We start from the raw sequence: 20,967 nt of genomic DNA, 5'->3' as shown, positions 1-20,967 counted from the left end.
GACACTGGTTTTCGACGGTCTTGGAACCATTCGTCCAATTTTGGTTGAACCAGAGACGGCATTTCATCAGTTTGCAAGTTTGCAACATTGTCAACAAAATCCAATGCAAATTGGGAGATGAGCCGCTTAGATTGTCTACATAAGTTTCGCTTTGCCCAGCTCAACAAGCAATGATTTTAACATTTCAAATTTGTCAACAAATATTGTTTTCATCCAAAAGTCCCAATCAAAAGTTTTTCTTTTACTACCTGAAACTTTCAGAAAAACCGGTATTCTACCGGTATTACCGGTATTGACTCCACCAAATACCGAATACCGGTATATGTAAAAAATGGCCAATACCGACCACCCTAGGCACAATGCTGCACGAACCCTCCCAATTGTTTGATTTGTTCCAGCAAAGCTGTAAACAGCAAGCACCCCATGGGGGGTTCGATGTGCCCGGCGTTTAAGCGTGCTGCAAAATCACAGTGCAGGTAACGCAGCTGGCTTGCTCGGCCTCGCCCGAGTGTTTGGTGTGCGCAGGTTTAGAGGAAACGGCGGAACACGTGTTTTTCGTGTGCTCACGTTTTCGCGCAATGCGTGACCACATGTGGTCTGGACACTACCCCGGACAACCTAGTTCGGAGGATGTGTAAAGACGAAGTTGGCTGGAACGCCGTTTTATCGGCTATCGCCCAAATCGTCTCGGAGCTACACAGAAGGTGGCGCGTGGACTCAAGGATGGCTAGTTCAGGCGCAAATAAGAGGTGGTCCAAGGGATCGGAGTCGGCTTCATGGGTCATACCGGTGGTCATGCTCTGTGGTCGAACTCGATCCTTTTATCGAACAAGTGGCCGCGCGAAGAACAACATGGTATCGTCGCTTTCGCGGCGTCGGTCAACCGGGCGGGTTCCGAGCCCGAGGACGGAAAGGGGTCCTCGTCAAGGCTGGGGCAGGCGTAGGCCTCGAGTCGGCAAGTCCCTCTGTGTGCTGGCGAATAGGCCCTATCGCAGAAAGGTCAATTTGGGGTGCACGCGGCATCATCATTCTTGATACCAGTCGTGCAGGGGGAAGCAGGCGCGAAGTCGACCCTTCCCACCTTCCGAGGACATAGGGCGTGGTAAGGCCACCTGGAAAGCCGGCAATGCGCTGGCACGATACCATGGTGTTCTTCTAAAAAAGCGAGTCACGAAGTTCTATGCTGCAAGGACACGCAGCTAACCTCGAGGGTGCGTTGTGCACTGGCCCCCCTTTGAAGCATTACTTTCTAGTTGTACCGAAGGGACTATGGGCTTGGCGGCAATGGAAACGGTTTAGTGGGTCGGGGATGTACTCCTGCCTCCCTCGGTGATCCCTAACCCCGCACTTCCTGGTCAACCCAGGATGTCTGTTGAGCAGATTTCCCCTCCATTGCTCAGGAAGAAAAAAAAAATAAACACCTCAAACTTCTCAGAATCTCACGAGTAATTTGGAAAATGCCTTAGTTTTTAGGTGGGATAAAACTGGCCATGCAATGACCATGAAACAGGTTCCGGAAACCCGGAATTCCCGGTAAAAAAACGGCCAACGTAAAACTACAAAACAAATTAGGATTCCGACACCTAAAACTTCTCAGAATCTCATAAGTAGCTTAGAAAACGCCGTAGTTTTTCAGTAAGGTTAAAATGGCCATGCGGTGGCCATGTAACAGGTTCCGGAAATCCGGAATTTCCGGTACAAAAGGCCAACATAAAACTACATTACAAATTAGTCGTCCGACACCTCAAACTTCTTAGAATCTCATGAGTAATTTTGAAAATGCCTTAGTTTCTTGGTAGGATAAAACTGGCCATGCGATAGCCATGGAACAGGTTCCGGAAACGCGGAATTTACGGTAAAAATGGCCAACATGAAACTACAAAATAGATTAGGCTTCCGACACCTCAATTAAAATTCGTTATATTTGAAACTGCCTGACTTTTTTTCAAATGACTTATAACTTGACTGATTATCCCCTCAAATTAAAGTTCTTACTACTGACGCCAAATTATAAATGAACCAATAACGCTAAAAATGCTGGTGCTCGGATTAGATGAATGAATTAACAACTGCAAAGGAAACATATTTTTCTCAAGGTTTCTTTTAACCCTCAAACTGCCGGGACGAATCTTGACAACTTGAAACAGCTCGTTCTCGGTCCATTTTCAACTAAAATGCAAGCGGTTGCAACTCAAGGGGAATAGTAGTTCCAGAAAGTAGATGGGTAAAATGCTCAGGATGACTCTCCCTCTTTTAGAGTTGTCATTTTAGAAGTGTCATTTTTAGAGCAAATGTTTAGTATTTTGAAATCATCATTATAACGGATGTTTTAGTATAATTAATTAATGGTCAATGTGAATGGTTGACAACAATAGCCAAATAGATATAAATTGGCCTTCGGATGATCACCGAACAGGTTCTGGAAACCCGAAACATTCGGCCTTTTATCCAACATAGAATCGCGGAATATATCGGTCTTCCGACACCTCAAACTTCTCAGAATCGCACAAGTAACTTAGAAAACGCCATAGTTTCTTGGTAGATTAAAACTGGCCAACTGGGTTCCGGAAACCCGGGATTTCCGGTAAAAAAGACCAATATAAAACTGCAAAACAAATCAACTGCATCTAAAATTTCTCAGATTCTCATGAGTAATCTAGAAAACGTCTTAGTTTCTTAGTAGGACCACGGTATAGGTTCCGGAGACCCGAATTTTCCGGTACAAAAGGCCAACGTTGAACTAGGAAACAAATGAGTCTTCTGATACCTCAAGCTTCTCAAAATCTCATGAGTAACTGAGTAAATGCCATATTTTTTAGCATAGTTTTTTGTTAGGGTAGAACTTTTAATTTTTTAATTTAAAAAAAAAATCCAGTTGTCGACCTTGTCTATGGGTCTAAAAGTCCCCCAGGCGTGATCACTCAGGTACTCCAGTCAACGGTAAAACCCTTTCGGACACCTCCGGAGGTAATCATTCCGACTCCCAAAGCTTTGTTTATCATTTTATCAACGCAGTGCAATTGGTATGTCATCATCATCGCCCCTACCTCGTTTCTAACTCATATGCTTCTTTTGGAGGTCAAACCCTATTCAGTGGAACATTACAAGTTTTGGTACAACCTGCGGATCAACGAGAGTTCGCCCTGGATTGTTGCCTTCCACTAGGACAACTGTATTGGGGACAACTGAAGGAAGCAACATCTTGCAGTCGTTGTGGTCCTTTCGAGGCTGCATTCTTATTAGCGTGGAAAAATGTTTACCCCCCCTCCCCCTGTGAAACGCTTCCCAACATAAAGGTGATTATACAATAAAGCCAGAAATCTGGAAATAATGGTAGGGTATCTGTTCCATTATTAATAACATGCTCCTATATCAATAACATTCGCAAAACAGGCAATTTAGGCTCAATTTGTGTAGTGTTTTGTTGTTATCTGGCGTGCTCACTGCTGCAAAAAATCACAAAAATGAGAAATAAAACAATTCGCGCACCAATTCTTTGTTTTCGAATGGTATTGATTTGGGTACATGGTATGAATTCAAGGATCAGTTCCCCTAGATCGTTTGCTTAGTAACTGCTGAACAATCATAATTTGAGTTTCGGCACTGTACGAAAACTATTACGAAAGATTTGGGCTTTTGGAAATATATGTAGTTAAACGTGTGGTGAATTTGAAATTCACCACGGGCTTCATTCTATAATCACCTTAAACAAAATATGAGTGACATCATCGATATAACCCATTCTCTCTTCCTTCTTTTGGAAGATATAAACCTACCATCCGGCCTGAGAAGGTACAAGGTCGAGTCGAGGTCGAGATCCCCGAGGTGTTACCTTACTTGAAGTTTTCGAGGTGGCAGATCTAGTCCTCCTCAACGATGGTTTACCACCTTTTTTAACCGCCATTCGACTTCCGTCATCGGCGAGATCAACATCAACCGCTCCTTTCTCCCCATACTAAAGAGGAAGTTGCATCCGACCTTTACGGTAGCAACCATTTCCCAATTTAGAGAGCTTCTAACGCTTCTTCCCCATCATCACAAAGAAGCTATGACTCCACATATTGGGAGTCATTCGATAATAATATCCAACAGCCAGCCAATAATATCCAGGCAGCCAAGTTGGTTGCGACGAGACGGACGCAATGAGAAAACAGAACTGTGCAATAAAAATCCTATTCGACTAAATGCTGATGTCATATTAGAAATTTGGAGACAGTACTCGTCGATAGCAAATCCTTCCGCACGCGATGGCATATGAGCAAGTCAAACCACCTTCCTTTTGCCAGTGGAGATATATCAGCTTCCACACTGATATTCTTCCCTCCCCCTTCATACGGGAGCTTGGCAGAAGGAAGGTCGTGTGATATGTGCCATCACCAGGGCCGGATTTAGCCGGAAGGGGGCCCCGGGGCCGACGGTATGTGGGGGCCCCAAAATGTACAAAAAAGGTTGGTTTTGGTACATAAGATTTGTGGGGGCCCGGGACCACGAACCCCCGCCCCCCCCCATAAATCCGGCCCTGGCCATCACAAATATTGCCCTCCGCTCGCTTTCAAATCGACTTCTATAAAAACATTCTTCATGCCTGCCGTATCCTAACGGAACTATCAATTCTATACTTTCGCCTCTAATTCTATCATGAACGTCCAAGTTTGGAAGATGATATTAGCATTTCCATATCATTTTTTCAATGTGTTGTGATCAAGACCGCTGTGGATCCTCCTTTTTTAATAGACGGTGGCAAGTTGCAAGACCTGACACACCACCCACACAGTTGGTGACTGCATTTGACCCCGTTTTCCGTCTACGAAGATCATCCGTGGGAGGCAGAGAGTACAGCACTCGTTGCGTGCACGTGGCGTTGAAAAAAAAACGCTATGTGGGCATCGTCCCTTATCCACCAGAAGAGCGTCTCCTTCTGGGATCTTTTCTAAAACCGGCCTATCTCGCTGACCTCTTGCGTATCCAAGGTTGTCGAGCAACTGGTCAGCGATCGTTCTCATCGGCAATCAGTTTTCATAGAACCTACCGGAAGGGAACAGCTGCGCCCCGGTTTCGATTCCTACCGCCCAACATCTAGGATATCCAACTTGATTTGTACCCCAAGATATTTTGGACCCCTTTGTGGCATTTTCTCGATTTATGAACTTAAATCAATGTTGCTGCTCATTCACTCGTTGGCTTCAAGTAAACAAGATTTTTTCGCATTTGTTTTCTGTACCAAAATAACGATATTTAGACGATTTTTTTTTCATGAAATCAGTTTGTCCAACAAGAAAAACAATACAATGCGTGTTAACACACGCGACAATTGCGACGCGATTCTATCGCTTGGCAACTGAGATTCTGGCGCCGTTGATATGGAAGTGTAAATGAAACATTGCCTGCAGCGACCCAACGATATAATTGCGGCGACTAGTGGTCACCTTCGCGGCGATAAAATCGCTTAAGTCTGAGAGCTCCCATACATTTTCGAAAATCCGAAAATCCAACGAACACCATAAGTGCATTGAAGCATCTCTCTCTTGGTCAATTGATCAGCGTAAATTCGATTTGGAATAGATCTAATAGGGGATGCCCAAAATGTGTATACGAAAATATATCATAAAGGTAGAATATTTTCATTTTTACAAGTTGAAATTTTCAACTATTTATCAACAACTGAGGTCCATTTCAAATTTCATTTTCATAAATTTCTTTTCTAGGAATCTTGGACCTTTACCCTACATCTTTATATACGCCGGCAACATCCTTTTGGTCGTTGTGAGACACACCTGGACCTGGATGGATTCGGATTAAGACACAATTAACTTTTTGAACGTACTTTTTAAAATTTTGAGAATTTTTTTCTGGAGCTTTAAAAAAAATTGAAACTTTCTACGAAAATTGGAACCCTGAACAATTTTTTTGAAGACTTTCTAATTGCTAATTTTTTGAAAATTTCAATAGTGAATTTTTCGAAAGCGATTTTCGCGACAATAGCAAAGAAATTTTCAAACTTCAAAGACCTTAAACTTTCTGATGGATTTAAAAAAAAAAATTTTCAATATGATATTCAATAATTTATTAAGGATTTTTGACGGCCTTTTTTTTTAATTTTTAGGCTCAGGTTTGTAATAAATGTTATGGAATTTTCGACAAAATGTTAAAAAAAATTAAGGTTTGTAACAGGGTTTGCAGAAATCGCTCTCAATAGATAACGAACAACGATAAAAGAGAGGTAAAAACTGTTCCGAATCATTACAAGCCATGATAACAAATTTAGCAAACTTGTATACAAGTGCGAAAAAATAGAATCGGATAGGCAGCCCCCACAGAAAATTGGTGATTCTTGCTTTGTTTTCGCTCCTTTCGTATTGGTTACTGCACAGCTATGTAGAACAAGTTGAAATGCATCCTCAGAGCTAGTGCTCTCCGGATTTGGAGCTTTCTAAAAGAAATTTATTATGGGGTATAGCATCCCGAATCAGTTCTGTATCATGAATACAGAGATGATAAGTGAGAGACTTGTTCTTTCTCTTTAGGATTCAATCTCTGGTTTGTAAAGACTGTCAGAGATTTGTTTAAATATCAGCGAGTTTTTTTTAAGTCGAGGCAAAATGTTTTAAATTTCTCAAATTTCTGACATTTCTTAAAAAAATCTAAAACCTCCGGCTTTTTTTAAGTTTTGTTAGAAATTTGAAATTTGCCCGGGAAGTATAAAATTTCCTGAAAATTTCGAAGACTGACGAAAAAATTAAAGAAAGCCTAATGATGTTCTTAAAACTTTTGTCGGAGTATCTTGAACTTGTATTTAGTTTATGGAGTATTTTCGAAGTCTTTAAATAAACTTTTTATTAGATTATGGAATTTAAGATATTTGTGATAAATTTTCAAAATTTAAAATTGTTGCATTTGTAAAAAGAACAAAACTCACACAATATTTCACAACAATAACATAATTTTAACATAATTAGGAACAACAGCAATACGATAGCAGGTAGATCAAAGCCAAACTCAAATTCTTGTTATCATATAGTTCTCATGAAGGTGCACACAGGTAAGTTGAAATCGGTGGGACTGTAAGTAAAAGGACTGTTTTTGAGAAATTGTTTACGAGAAAATAAATGGATGTCAGTTTGTCAGAAAGAAAACATTAAATGTAAATTTCGGCACTACTCAATACCAGCATTAAGGGATTTAATCAGTTATCCCTTTAATATGTTAGGGGCCGTTCACAAATTACGTAGAGCTGTGAGGGGCGGGCGAGTTTTACGATTTATATAAAAATATCAAGCCTTCCACACAAAAGGGGTCCGAAGTCGCCAAATTTAGCGTTACGTAATTTGTAAACGACCCCATAGGTACTAAGCAATGCCGTAGGATCGATATCTTTGTTCCGATTGAAAATTCTCAGCTAGTTTCCACTTGCTCTGATGCACCTTCCATGGACTCATCTTGGGTGGATCCCCAAGGACAAGGGTGTGTGAGATGCTCGATGACACATTTCAACGGAAGAGGTTATATTGCCTTTATGATTGACAGTTCTTTTAAACATTTATACACTTGTGTTTACGGTTTAACGATCTTTGAGTTTAAATACTGGGTTTGATTTTATTCCATTGAGTCTTTTGCTCTATAGTTTCACTATTCTTTGCAGTTCTGGTTCGGTGACTATTTCATCATGATACTGGGATGATTATTCTCTAGTGACATCGAACATCGTCCTGTGCCGAGAGTTTCGTAGCAGATCGGCAATAGTTTGCATTGATTCACTTATTACAGTAGCTTTATTAAAATATGATTATAGTATCACCTTTCGCACGTTTTCCAATGCTTTATGACTTGGGTTTGAGAGCACGTTTGCTGTTAACTAGGTTAGTAAAACAAAATATAACTGATTAACAGGTTTTTACAAATAAATTATTCGTTATTTTGCGTGAAATAGAATAAAGATTTAATCCAAGTAAGTTGTTTTTCTTTTGATTTTTTTACTATAATTGTTGTTGCAAGTTTTCTTGCTGCTTCTAAAACCATAAACATATTTAACAAATTGGTTAAGGTTATCTCGTTTAATTTTCTAAAACGATCCCTTCATTTATTTAAGGCTAACTTTCCAAAAGAATTCATATTATTTAACGGTTTGGCGCATCCAACTATATGAAAACTTAGAAACAAAAGTGCTGTAGTGTAAATCGGCCATAAGAATTGGCTCGTCTGCGTCTCCAGTTGGCCTTGTGTGGAGACTACTATGCTGCTGTGTAGCTTATCATTTCCCTAGAGACCATTACGTTTGAAACTTCAGCATAATATCTTTAGTATAATAATAATTCTGATATTAATTCGAATCCTACAGTAGGATTGCCAATCTGGAGATGGCTCACCCCCATCCTCCATAAGTGCTTACGTAATTAGTGTACGACCCCTAAGTTGAAAAGCAGGCCAAGTTCCAGTTGAAATGCAGAGCCTTAGAAGAAGAAGAAGGTGATCCAAAATCGCGCGAATTTCAGATCGAAAATAAAATGCAGCACTATTTTGGTCAGATCATGTTGGTTCTTTTGGAAAGTTTACTTCTAATAAGTGAAAGAATAGTTTGAGCCAAAACATGACAGGAAAGGTCAATTCAGTATTTTTATTATTTCATGCGTCTCGCATTATTCTATAAAAAAGTGAAAGAATCTGTAATTATTTTCTTGTTGTAGATCGACAATAAGATATGTGATGTATCTATCAAAATTATGAGCTGGACCTTACAAATATGTCAATGCCTTATGGAAAATTGGTTCGATGCACTATGAAAACTAAAACTTTTTCATCTGTTTGATTTTATATTATTTTTCTCTCTCTCCTGTTTCACAAATAAACCGTAGTTTCCTTTCATATGCATCCCGAGCAATAGTTTTGTCATTGATTAGTTTATGTTTTTCATATTCGACCAAATTATGTCATACCCGAGCTAGGGATATACGTTGAAAATAGAAAATAGAAACTTTAATCAAACTATCATACTTAAATTTGGTTCAAACTATACTACCGCATGTTGAGTGAAAGAGTCGAAGAAATTGATACCTTTTTTGTCACATAACGAAAGAAGTGTTTGTGTCGAGCAAATTATGGATGGTGTTGAATTTGTTCTGCGTCAGCCGAATGTTGCAATCTGCAATGTGGCGCAGTGGGCAGATGATTCTGGTAACCGGTAACCAAAATCCGAACTAAGAAGCTTTACCGGAAATGGCTCAGCCAAACACAAAGTAGTTTCCAGGGCAGGAGTTTGATGTTGCCACACACAGTTGGTTGTTCATTAATAATTAAGAAAGTTATCGAACTCGTCGTGGCTTGGCCAGATTTTGCATCCCGTGACTTAGTGTGGTGTGTATTCGGCTGATATAGAAAAAAAAAACGATGCAGTTTTCTTCCAAAAGCACTTGTAAGAACCGCCCGGGAAACTCTAAGAAATTGAGTCGCAGAACCAGAACTGTTGCTCAAAACATTGTAAGCGATGTCGTTTTAGGACAATTCTCTACTTCTAGCAGGCAATCGATGTCCAATTTTAATCATATTGTTGTGACGTACTTAGTTTCTCCACTAATGGTCCGCTGACCTTATATGTAATGTGCCATGTTTCATGTAATGTTCACAAATTCAATTTTATTTAAACAAACAAAAAAGCATCAATTTCTACGGTTTCTTTCTTTAAAAAACCCATATGTCATTCATTGGTTCGTTTTTTAGTGTTATTGGGAGCAATCAGATTTATGTATTAAAAAAATGTAAATCCAATGTACAACTCCGAAACTAACCAGTTGTTTTTTAAAGAAGAATTTTTATTAAATGATTTGAATGATCGATACTTTTTAAATACTTTTGAAATAATTAATAAAAGGTTTAATTGAATCATCATAGAGGCAACTTTGTTTCAACTGTTGGTGAGATTTTCTCTTAAAACTATTCAGCTCGAATTTGACGAAGACATCTTTAGTATATCTAAGCATCTTGTGACCGAGTTTCAAAAAAGGCAATCGATAGTGCCCCGTTGTACATAATAAAACAAAACTTGTTAAAACCAACTTTTGTCTAATGTTTTGTAGTTTCCATTCAAAACTCCATAAAAAACCTAAATTATGATCACCCTTTAAAAAATCAACATGGTCCTCAAACATAATCTCAATGGTTATTTTTATAGAAATCATCTAAACCTGGCGATTTAAGTTGTCTTATAAACAGAAAACAAATAAAACTTAAAACCATCTCATAACAGAACTCCTGACATGATTTTTTTACTCAAATTCGGACCCACTTTTCTAGATGCAAAATAACCATTCCTAGGTCTCTTCCAAGTAGTTTCATTTGCTGAGATTTTCAGATCTAATCTATTCCGTTACACTACGAAGCATAACTACCCTACTAATCACTACCGACCGCATCCTAATAATATTGAACTCTGTTTCCGCAAGTCAATTTTGCATAATTTCCCTCAATCCTTTGAAGTTTACGATCGTTTATTGTCGCCACCTTCTATTCATATAACTCAAGCCTCCTGGCTACCGAGGTGAACCCATCCCGTACGTTCCATGTACAACGGAAACCCATCAGTGAAACATAATTTATGTAGTGGAATTTCGGCTTTCCCTATGATAACTCATAATGTCTCAGCTCGTGACATGTGTAGGAACTTATTAATGGTGATGAGTGTACGTGTGATCCGTGCTTCGGCGTACTTTCCAATGGATACCCAAAACATGTATGGCGGTGTGTGATGTGTGCCTACCACAGTGTGAAGTGTAACTTAATTTCAATGCAATTACCATTGCGGTGGGGTGAATTTCGGGCTTTCGCGTTGGCAGTTTCTCGCTCGCTTCGGGCACTTGATGGAATATGCTGTGGGTGGGAAAGAAAGCATATGATTTTAATTTTCATATAAGACACTCATTTTTGCCACTTGACTTTGGCAAAAAATTATAATTAATAATATTTTTAAATTGATTTGAATGATGGATGGGATCGAATATAATTTAATTATGGAGATGAGAGTTTGACTATAATATCTGCAGTACTCTGTCAGAACGATGGTTCTATATTCGGCAATGGTTAGTAACAAATCCAGGGGATAATTCAAGATGGTACTAACCAGCAAAGGCGTAGGTTTGCTGATCCGGAGATGACGAGTCCGATTCTCGGTCCGGTTTAGGATGTTTTCGGGTTGGAAACATTCTCGACTCCCTAGGCATAGTGTATCGTTTGTACTTGCCACACAAGATACATACTTATGCATTTAAAATTAGAAATTTTCCATAAACAATTAGGAAATTGCCAATAAAGAAATCAGGGTATGAGCAATAAATAATTATCAAATTCAGAGTGTAAAAAAATCGAAATTTTTTGGTGAAGTCCACCTTTTTTCACTTTTCAGCTCACTTCCAGATACATTCATAGTCGGCTCTGAACTGTCAATATTCGGTTGAATATTAGTCATTGAATATTTATGCACATTCTACAAATTGTTAAATTATCTGAAATCTGAACACGTTTTAAATGAGCAGTGTTGTGCTTAATCATTATCAGACGATCATGATTGCAATTTTCATGTGAAAACTTCTCACGTGAAAACAGTAGGCGAGCTGTCACCGGCGACAACTTCTCAAATTTTGTACTCAAACGATTATAAACACAGAATTTTCATTCAATCATTAATCTTCGCTAATAATATCTAATTGTTAACAGTCCCGTTATATCTTCTATTTGGCGTTATAGCTTCATGCTAGTGAGGAAAAAGAGTTCAAAATGTAACGGTAAATGCTTCAAATCAAGATACGATTTTCAAACGATTCTTAATCGCTGGCGAGTTTTAATCACTTGATAATTTAAAAGTAAAATCGCGGGTGAGTTTGATCATTCTCGATTTTTCGAAAATTTGATTTTTCCCAACCCTGCAAATGAGTAAAGTAATTTATCACATAGAACTGAATCCGATGTTCATCAACGAGGTACGGTAAACATCAATATAAAGAATGCTAATTATGTTTTTTCTGCACATAGTAAGCACATTCAGTGAGAGTCGAATGAATGAGTTGGTGGAGTAGTCGTCTGACTATGTCATTTTATGTTTTGAATAATCATGCGATGTTTGTCAAAATTCGGACTGAAGTTGGTTCGTGAAGATGAATATTATAAGCTGATTCAAATTTCCACAAATAAAACAAAATTTCCATAAACAATTAAGAATTTTCCACAAGACAAAAAAATAAGCACTTTTAAAAGCAAAAATAGCTATTATGAAAGAAGAATTTTCCATAAAGAAATGAAAATGTTTCACGAAAAAAATAAAAAAATTCCATAAATAAATCAATATTAGCAATAAACAATTACAAAATTTTCCACAAAATAAATATTTTTTTCCACAAAAATTTAAAAAATTTCCACAAAATAATCAATAAAGAGCAATAAAAAATAAGAAAATTTCCATAAAAAATACAAGAAAGCAATAAAGCTGATGAAATTTTACATGAACTCTAAACGTCTTTAAAGAAGAGTCATCTATGGAAAAAAAATCACAGTTTGATTGTTTTTTTATATTTCTTTATGGAAATTTTCTTATTTTTTTATTGCTCTTTATTGATCATTTTATGGAAAATTTTTATTTTTTTATGAAAAAAATGTATTTATTTTGTGGAAAATTTTGTAATTTTTTATTGCTAATATTGATTTATTTATGAAAATTTTGTATTTTTTTCGTGAAACATTTTGATTTCTTTATGGAAAATTCTTCTTTTATAACTGCAATTTTTGCTTTTAAAAGTGCTTAGGGTAACGGTACCAATAGTGGAGGTATTAGTAGATCCACAAAAGAAATTTTTTTTAAATGTGTAATTATAAGAAATTTTCAACTTTAATATCTTAGTCAATAGATAAACTAATAAATTTGCTAACAAAAATGAGATAGATGTCATTTAACATCAGCAATTACCAAATATTGCTTGCACCACTATGGGTACACTGTTCCTTTAGTGGCGGAAAAATAATTTTTGTTCCCATAGTGGTGCTATCCATTGGTTTCTTATGAGACTCGCCACTATTGGCAATTTTGATTGCACCACTATAGGAGCAAGAGAGTCAATTTTGTTAAGGAAAATCATTGTTTTTAATGGTTTTTCAAGCGAAATCTTAAGATAAGTTGCATTTAACAGGATATTTAAAGCACGACGCATCAACTGAAATCATCGTAAAATGTATAAATATGATTATTTATTTATTTATTCAGACTAACGCCGAAGTGGCCTGTGCGGTATATAAAAGTCTTCTCCATTCGGCTCGGTCCATGGCTACATGTCGCCAACCACGCAGTCTACGGAGGGTCCGCAAGTCATCTTCCACCTGATCGACCCACCTTGCTCGCTGCGCACCTCGCCTTCTGCCCGTCGGCTCGTTGTCGAGAACCATTTTCACCGGGTTACTGTCCGACATTCTGGCTACGTGCCCGGCCCATCGCAGTCGTCCGATTTTCGCGGTGCGAACGATGGATGGTTCTCCCAACAGCTGATGCAACTCGTGGTTCATTCGCCTCCACCACGTACCGTCCGCCATCTGCACCCCACCATAGACGGTACGCAGCACTTTCCTTTCGAAAACTCCAAGTGCACGTTGGTCCTCCACGAGCATCGTCCAGGTCTCTTATCCGTAGAGGATTGCCGGTCTAATGAGCGTTTTGTAGATTGTAAGTTTGGTACGGCAGCGAACTCTATTCGATCGAAGCGTCTTGCGAAGTCCAAAGTACGTACGATTTCCAGCCATTATGCGTCTCCGAATTTCTCTGCTGGTGTCATTTTCGGCAGTCAGCAGTGAGCCCAAGTACACACATTCTTCTACCACCTCGATTTCGTCACCACCGATGCAAATTCGCGGTGGGTGGCTCACATTGTCTTCTCTTGAACCCCTTCCTATCATGTACTTTGTCTTCGACGTGTTGATGACTAGTCCGATCCGCTTAACCTCTTCAGTCTTATGTAGGCTTCCTCCATCTTCTCAAAGTTACGTGCCATAATATCAATGTCGTCGGCGAAGCCAAATAACTGGACGGACTTATTGGAAATTGTACCAAACGTGTTAATCCCTGCTCCTCGTATTACCCCTTCCAAAGCGATGTTGAATAGCAGACACGAAAGACCATCACCTTGCCGTAACCCTCTGCGGGTTTCGAAGGGACTCGAGAATGCCTCTGAAACTCGAACTACGCACATCACCTGATCCATCGTCGCTTTGATCAACCGTGTCAGTTTATCCGGAAATCCGTGTTCGTGCATTAGCTGCCATAGCTGGTCCCGATCGATTGTATCATATGCGGCTTTGAAATCGATAAATAGATGATGTGTGGGTACGTTGTATTCGCGGCATTTCTGCAGTACTTGGCGAATGGCGAACACCTGGTCCGTGGTGGAGGGTTCGCCCATAAAACCCGCCTGGTACTGCCCCACGATTTCCCTTGCAGTTGGTGCTAGTCGACGGCATAAAATTTGGGAGAGTACCTTGTAGGCGGCGTTCAGCAATGTGATTGCGCGGTAGTTGCTACAATCCAGCTTATCACCCTTTTTGTAGATGGGACACACGACACCTTCCATACACTCCTGCGGCAAAACTTCCTCCTCCCAAATCTTGGTAATGACCCAGTGCAGCGCTCTAGCCAGTGCCTCACCACCGTGTTTAAATAGCTCTCCTGGTAGTTGATCAACCCCAGGGGCTTTGTTGTTCTTCAGCCGGCCAATCTTCTCCTGGATTTCCTGGAGATCCGGAGCCGGTAAAATTATGTCCTGCGCGGGTTCTCCCAGGTCCATCACCATACCACCATCTTCGTCTGCCACATCGCCATTCAGGTGTTCTTCGTAGTGCTGCCGCCACCTTTGGATCACCTCACGCTCGTTCGTAAGAAGGTTCCCGTTCATGTCCTTGCACATATCAGGCTGTGGCACGTGACCCTTACGTGATCGGTTTAACTTCCCATAGAACTTTCGTGTGTTATTAGCGCGGTGATTCTATCACAAACGCCCGAATGACACTCGCCCGAATTCCATTCGCCCGAATTCCATTCGCCCGAATGACAAACGCCCGAATGTAACATTCGCCCGAATTCCATTCGCCCGAAAAGACCAAATGCCCGAAAAGACCACTCGCCCGAATGGACCACTCGCCCGAATGGACCGTTCGCCCGAATGGACCATTCGCCCGAATAGGTCATATATACCTCCAGATTCTATACCAACATGTTATTTTTTCTAATCATATTAAAAGAAAAAATATGCCAATAACCTGGAATATATGAGCGTTCCAGTTTGCCTAGTTTTTCATTATTTCTGCTTTTTTAGATATCTTCTTAGCCTGCAGTGGTCGTAGGGTATCAGTGGTCGCATTTCTTTCTTGTAGTTGGAACTGTTTTGGAACGTTGTAAAACGTAAGACTTCCTCGTTTCAAAAGCGTATTCCACTTATTGTGCCTCCCTATAATGTTATTGGAAGTTCGAGGAATACTGTTTAGGGTATTTTTATAGACCGGCCATAGTGAAGGGGAGAAAAGTGGGTCTCTAGTGGTCTTTTTGTGCGTTGATTGGCGACCATTCACATGAGTCCACTACGTTAGACATAAGTACGTTAGCCATGATGGACGTTACGCATTACGGACGTTAGGGATAATGTACGTTAGGCATAATGGTCGTCTGGCATAATTCTGCCTTCTTTATGTCATAGACTGTTTTTAGGTCATTTATGTATAACGTACATTATGCCTAACGGGTACACATAATACTTGTTTACATAGAAAAACAATTACGTTTCTTCGGGCAAGACTTTCGAACCTCCTTGAATGCCTTTGTTATCTTAACATGAAAAAAGTGCTAAGGTAACAAACTTTTTATAGGCAAGTTGAAGTCTGTATTTTGTAATCCTTCCCGTATGCCGATTGTAATCCCAATCACTGATGTGTTCTAAAAACAAAACTTTGGTTGATCCCAGCCATCCTAAAATCCAATAGTATATACTCTGGATCTAACGTATATTGATAAATTTCGTTCCATTAATGAACAAAAGGCTGTATCATACGTTCCCGTGTTTTAGCATTAATACCAAGGGAACGAATCGACGGTGTTGACCTTCGCTTACAGTTCCGTGAATTGTAAACTATGAAGAACTATGGTACTCATTCAGGTCTTAGAGAATTTAATACAGAATGTTATGCAGAAAATCGCGAGAAGTTTAGAGTTTTCCCGGCTAAGCTATTAGTATTTCACTAAGTTATTAGTATTCACTGAAAAGAACCCCTACAACACTCCAGTAAAATGCTAATATCTTTGCGTAATAAACTCTAATCTACTCGCGGTTTTCAGCATAACATTCTGTATTTAATTCTACAAGAACTGAATGAGTATCATGGTTCTTGATCGTAAGCTGTGTTGTGTTGGATGTTTCTGCATACATTTTTCCATATAAACTTCCAACGAGTTTAGCACCGCCCAAACGTTGACCGATTTGGCTGAAATTTTGTCCAGAGCATCAAGGCATCAAATAGAACAAAATAAGAGGGCGGCCCATCAAAAAAATTGAAAAAGTGTTTTTTGAGCCACCCTAACCTTAATACTTAGGGAAGAAATCATGTCTTCAATACATTTAAAAAGAACAATGTATGAAGAAAAGAAGGGCGAATTCCTAGTTGCTCCCTAAACTCCCTAAACTAACATATTTTAATATCTGATTCTCTCAACAATGCTGAGCGATTGAGACTGTTTTTTTTCTATGTGAATGGATTGCAAGACAGTGATGAGTAGATTTTATTTATAATCAATGTTAAATGGTGCTTTACACCTCGGGAAAGTTTTCTGCCGGATTTTGGTCCCTGTGCCCTGGGAAAAAAAATGCGAGCCGAATTCCCGAGGAGTGAAGCTACATTAAAGGATTTTATGCATACATATATAAAGAAATCAATTTGAATATTATGAAAAAGAAAGTACATAACATCGATATTTTTCTAATTATTTCACACATAAACTAAACGAATATTTAGATACATGTGAGAGACGTATACAACAAAATAAGAGATAAGTAGGAAATCAAATATACTATTTCTTTTTAACAGTCACAAAAAATCTTTTCATCAAGTAAGGTGAAGAGTTTATTCGGGCATATAGTCTATTCGGGCGAATGATCCATTCGAGCGAATGGTCTTTTCGGGCGTTTGGTCCATTCGGGCGTTTGGTCTATTCGGGCGAATGGAATTCGGGCGTTTGTGATAGAACCCAGCGCGGTACAGTTGCTCCGTCTCTACACGGTCTCGATCTTCCTGCTGGCGCTATTTCCTCCGGAAAATCGAGTTTTGTCTGTTCCGCACCTGTTTATATCGTACCTCGTTCGCCCCCGTGCGGTGTTGTAGCAATCTCGCCCATGCTGCATTCTTCTCTTCCACTAACTGCTCACATTCGGCGTCATACCAGTCGTTTCTCTGATCCGAGGGCACCGTGCCAAGTGCAGCGGTTGCGGTGCTACCAATGGCGGATCGAATATCTCTCCAGCCATCTTCAAGAGACGCTGCGCCTAGCTGCTCTTCCGTTGGAAGTGACACTTCCAGCTGCTGCGCGTATTCTTGGGCTAGTCTATCGTCTTGTAGCCGCCCAATGTTAAGCCGCGGCGTCCGACTTCGACGCGTGTTGTACACCGTCGAGAGTTTTGAGCGCAGGCATACTGCAACGAGGTAGTGGTCGGATTCAATATTCGCACTGCGGTAAGTGCGAACGTTCGTGATGTCGGAGAAGAATTTACCGTCGATTAGAACGTGATCGATTCGGTTTTCCTTTTCTTGGTTAGGTGATCTCCATGTGGCCTTGTGGATATTTTTGCGGGAAAAGAAGGTGCTTCGGACTACCATTCCGCGGGAGGCTGGGAAGTTTATGCATCGTTGGCCGTTGTCATTCGATACAGTGTGCAGACTATCCAGTCCGATGACCGGTCTATACATTTCCTCCCTTCCTACCTGTGCATTCATGTCACCGATGACGATTCTGACGTCCCGCAGTAGGCATCCATCGTATGTCTGCTCCAGCTGTGCATAGAACGCTGCTTTCTCGTCGTCGGGTCTCCCTTCGTGTGGGCAGTGCACGTTGATGATGCTATAGTTGAAAAAACGGCCTTTAATCCTCAGCTTGTACATACTTGCGTTGATTGGCTGCCACCCAATCACGCGTTGGCGCATCTTACCCAGCACTATGAAGCCGGTTCCCAGCTCGTTGGTGGTGCCACAGCTTTGGTAGAAAGTAGCCGCTCGATGCCCGCTTTTCCACACTTTCTGTCCTGTCCAGCAAATCTCCTGCAGCGCTACGACGTCGAAGTTGCGGGGATGTAATTCATCGTAGATCATCCTCTCGCAACCTGCGAAACCTAGCGACTAGCAATTCCATGTTCCAAGCTTCCAATCGTGATCCTGTATTCGTCGCCTAGGTCTTTGCCGATTATATCGAGTCGCATTATCTCTTATATTATTCGTAATGATTGGTTTTCCAGGCGGCTTATTGGACCTGCGCAAACCTCCTGTCTCGTCCTAGGGCCGTCGTCGATACATGCAGCTTTTTATAGAGGTTTAACAGGGCCCACTGTCAAACCCCACCACATCCTAGGCAAGCTCCACAACTCGCAGATGGCCTGGGGAGGGATCGCCAAGCCCTTGGACATAGTCCCTGCTGCCCGAAATGATAAATATGATAAATCTCATTAAAACCCCACTACATCCACTATTGGTTCTACCTCCACTAAGGGTACGGTTACCCTATTTATTTTTGTTTTGTGGAAATTTTTTAATTGTTTATGGAAATTTTGTTTTATTTGTGAAAATTTTATATTTATTTTTTGTTCATACCCTGATTTCTTTATTGGCAATTTTCTATTTTTTTATTAGAATTTTATAATCGTTTAGAGGGGGAGTATTTATTTTAGTCTTTATGCAATGGAGGGCATAGAAAAGCTTGCAATTATAACTGTGGAAATGTTGAAAGAATACTAAGTTGTACTAAGTTGAAAAGAAGGCTAAGTTCCAGTTGGAATGTAGAGCCATTGAAGAAGAAGAATAAGATGACTAACCACTGTCGGAACGCAGGGACGAACATAAAATCATCGTTCTTTTATTTGTTTGTTTATTGTCGTCAATCATGTTTGTGGATCGTTTTTATACAGGTTTAATCTTTAAATATAGTTCACCGTTTGTAAATTACTAAACACGATTTTTATTGGTTTTGAGGGTTAGACACACAAAGCATTTACTGGGTACGAAACTATTGTTTCAATTTAGTCTTAGATGTAGTAAAATGCAGCAAAATAAAATTTCCATGAGGAATGAAAATTTTCCATGAAAAAGTAGTAAATTGCCAATATAGAAATCAAGTTATGAGCAAAAATACATAAAGCAATAAAATTGATAAAATTTTCCATGAAGTTTAAACGCTTTTAAAGATGGGATCATCTATAAAAAAGATTAGTTTTATTGCTTTTTATATTTCTTTATAGACATTTTTATATTTTGTTTTTGATTTTTTGTATGAATAAAATATTTATATATTAAATTATTTATGTTGTAAAAAATATTTATTTTGTGGAAAATTTTGTAATTGTTTGTTGCTATTATTGATATATTTATGGAAATTTTGTATTTTTTTTGGTGGAACATTTTTATTTATTTATGGAAAACTCTTCGTTTACAATTGACACTTTCCGGCGAGACGTTACAACGTCTTGACACAGTGTTTGGTTTATTTTTTTTTTTACAATTGACACATTTCGGCGTGACGTTACAACGTCTTGACACAGTGTTTGGTTTATGTAAAAAATGTGGCATAACTGAAAATAATATGTTATAAAAAAATACATTTAAAATCTAATCAATAATTTTATCATAAAAAAGTGGGAAATTTTATTCTTTCGAGGTTGGTCACATTTCATTTGGTATCATACGTATGTACTTTCACAGTGATTGTATGACATTTGCCAGAAACTCATTTACCAGATTGAACCGTATGCCAGAAAGCCATGACTAAATGACTAAAGAATAGAAAAAGAATCATATAAAGAAGGTAATTTTGCATTACGGGCATTTTTAAATAATGGAGGGATTTTCGGTATAATAAATTTTCATAAAAGTGATTATTTAACATGTTAGAAAATTTTCAGAAAAATGGATACTATTTATCAAAAAAATATATTCATATTTGAATAAAACCAAACAAACTGTTTATGATTGGATATCATACTCCTTTGCCTCATTCCCGACGCAGACTAAATTTCAAAAATTGAATCACATCTACAATTGGATAATATCACTAGTCATACTAGATAGCTATTTGCTTTCATTGAAGAAGTTAGTTCTACAAGTGCAGGCAAAATGTTTACTTCTAAAGAAGGAATCATATCCACAATTGTCATATTCAAACACGGGCACGATAAAACACCTTATTTTAAATAAAGGATAACATCTACCCTTGCCTTAATCGGAGTAAGCGCCTTCTTTTAAAAAAAGATCATGTCCACCATTGCTTCATTTCTGGATAACAGATTGTCTTAATCCGAACAAGCGCCTGATTTAAAGGAGTTTTCACATTCACAATTGCCTTAATCCGAGCAAGCGCCTGCTTTTAAAGAAGGTTTCACATTTACCATTGCATGGTTTCCTAAACTGTGGGTCCCGACCCCCAGGGGGGTCGCGAGCGGATTATTGGTGGGTCGCGTAGAACAAATATTAATTGCAGCTCGAATGCCGAACCTTTTGATCATTTTTTTCAGGAACATAATTTCAAGTTCAAACCGCATTTTGTTTTAAATATTCATCACCACGCTATTTTAGAAACATTTATGCCTAAAATCTGTCCCCTTAATGAAGTAAAATAAAAACGCTAACTTTTTGACAAACAATATCATGTTCGTCATTTTTTGCATTTGTGCATGTAAGATAACGTGAATATTTTTTATGTGGAAG

The 20,967-nt window shown here is 39.1% G+C and overlaps 1 protein-coding gene across 1 annotated transcript in view; it reads right to left on the bottom strand.

Annotated features, from left to right (window-relative positions):
* Nucleotides 1–9,894: 9,894 nt before the first annotated feature.
* The window catches only part of LOC134216695 (probable G-protein coupled receptor CG31760), a 219,415-nt gene continuing 208,342 nt past the window's right edge, over nucleotides 9,895–20,967 (bottom strand). Inside the window, exon 15 of the mRNA XM_062695534.1 lies at nucleotides 9,895–10,857. The gene's annotated coding sequence lies outside the window, so the exon portion shown is untranslated. The remainder of the gene's footprint in view (nucleotides 10,858–20,967) is intronic.

The sequence above is a fragment of the Armigeres subalbatus genome, chromosome 2 (genome assembly GCF_024139115.2).
Source record: "Armigeres subalbatus isolate Guangzhou_Male chromosome 2, GZ_Asu_2, whole genome shotgun sequence".
NCBI classification, from domain to species: domain Eukaryota; kingdom Metazoa; phylum Arthropoda; class Insecta; order Diptera; family Culicidae; genus Armigeres; species Armigeres subalbatus.
This window is presented reverse-complemented; position numbering and strand designations above follow the sequence as displayed.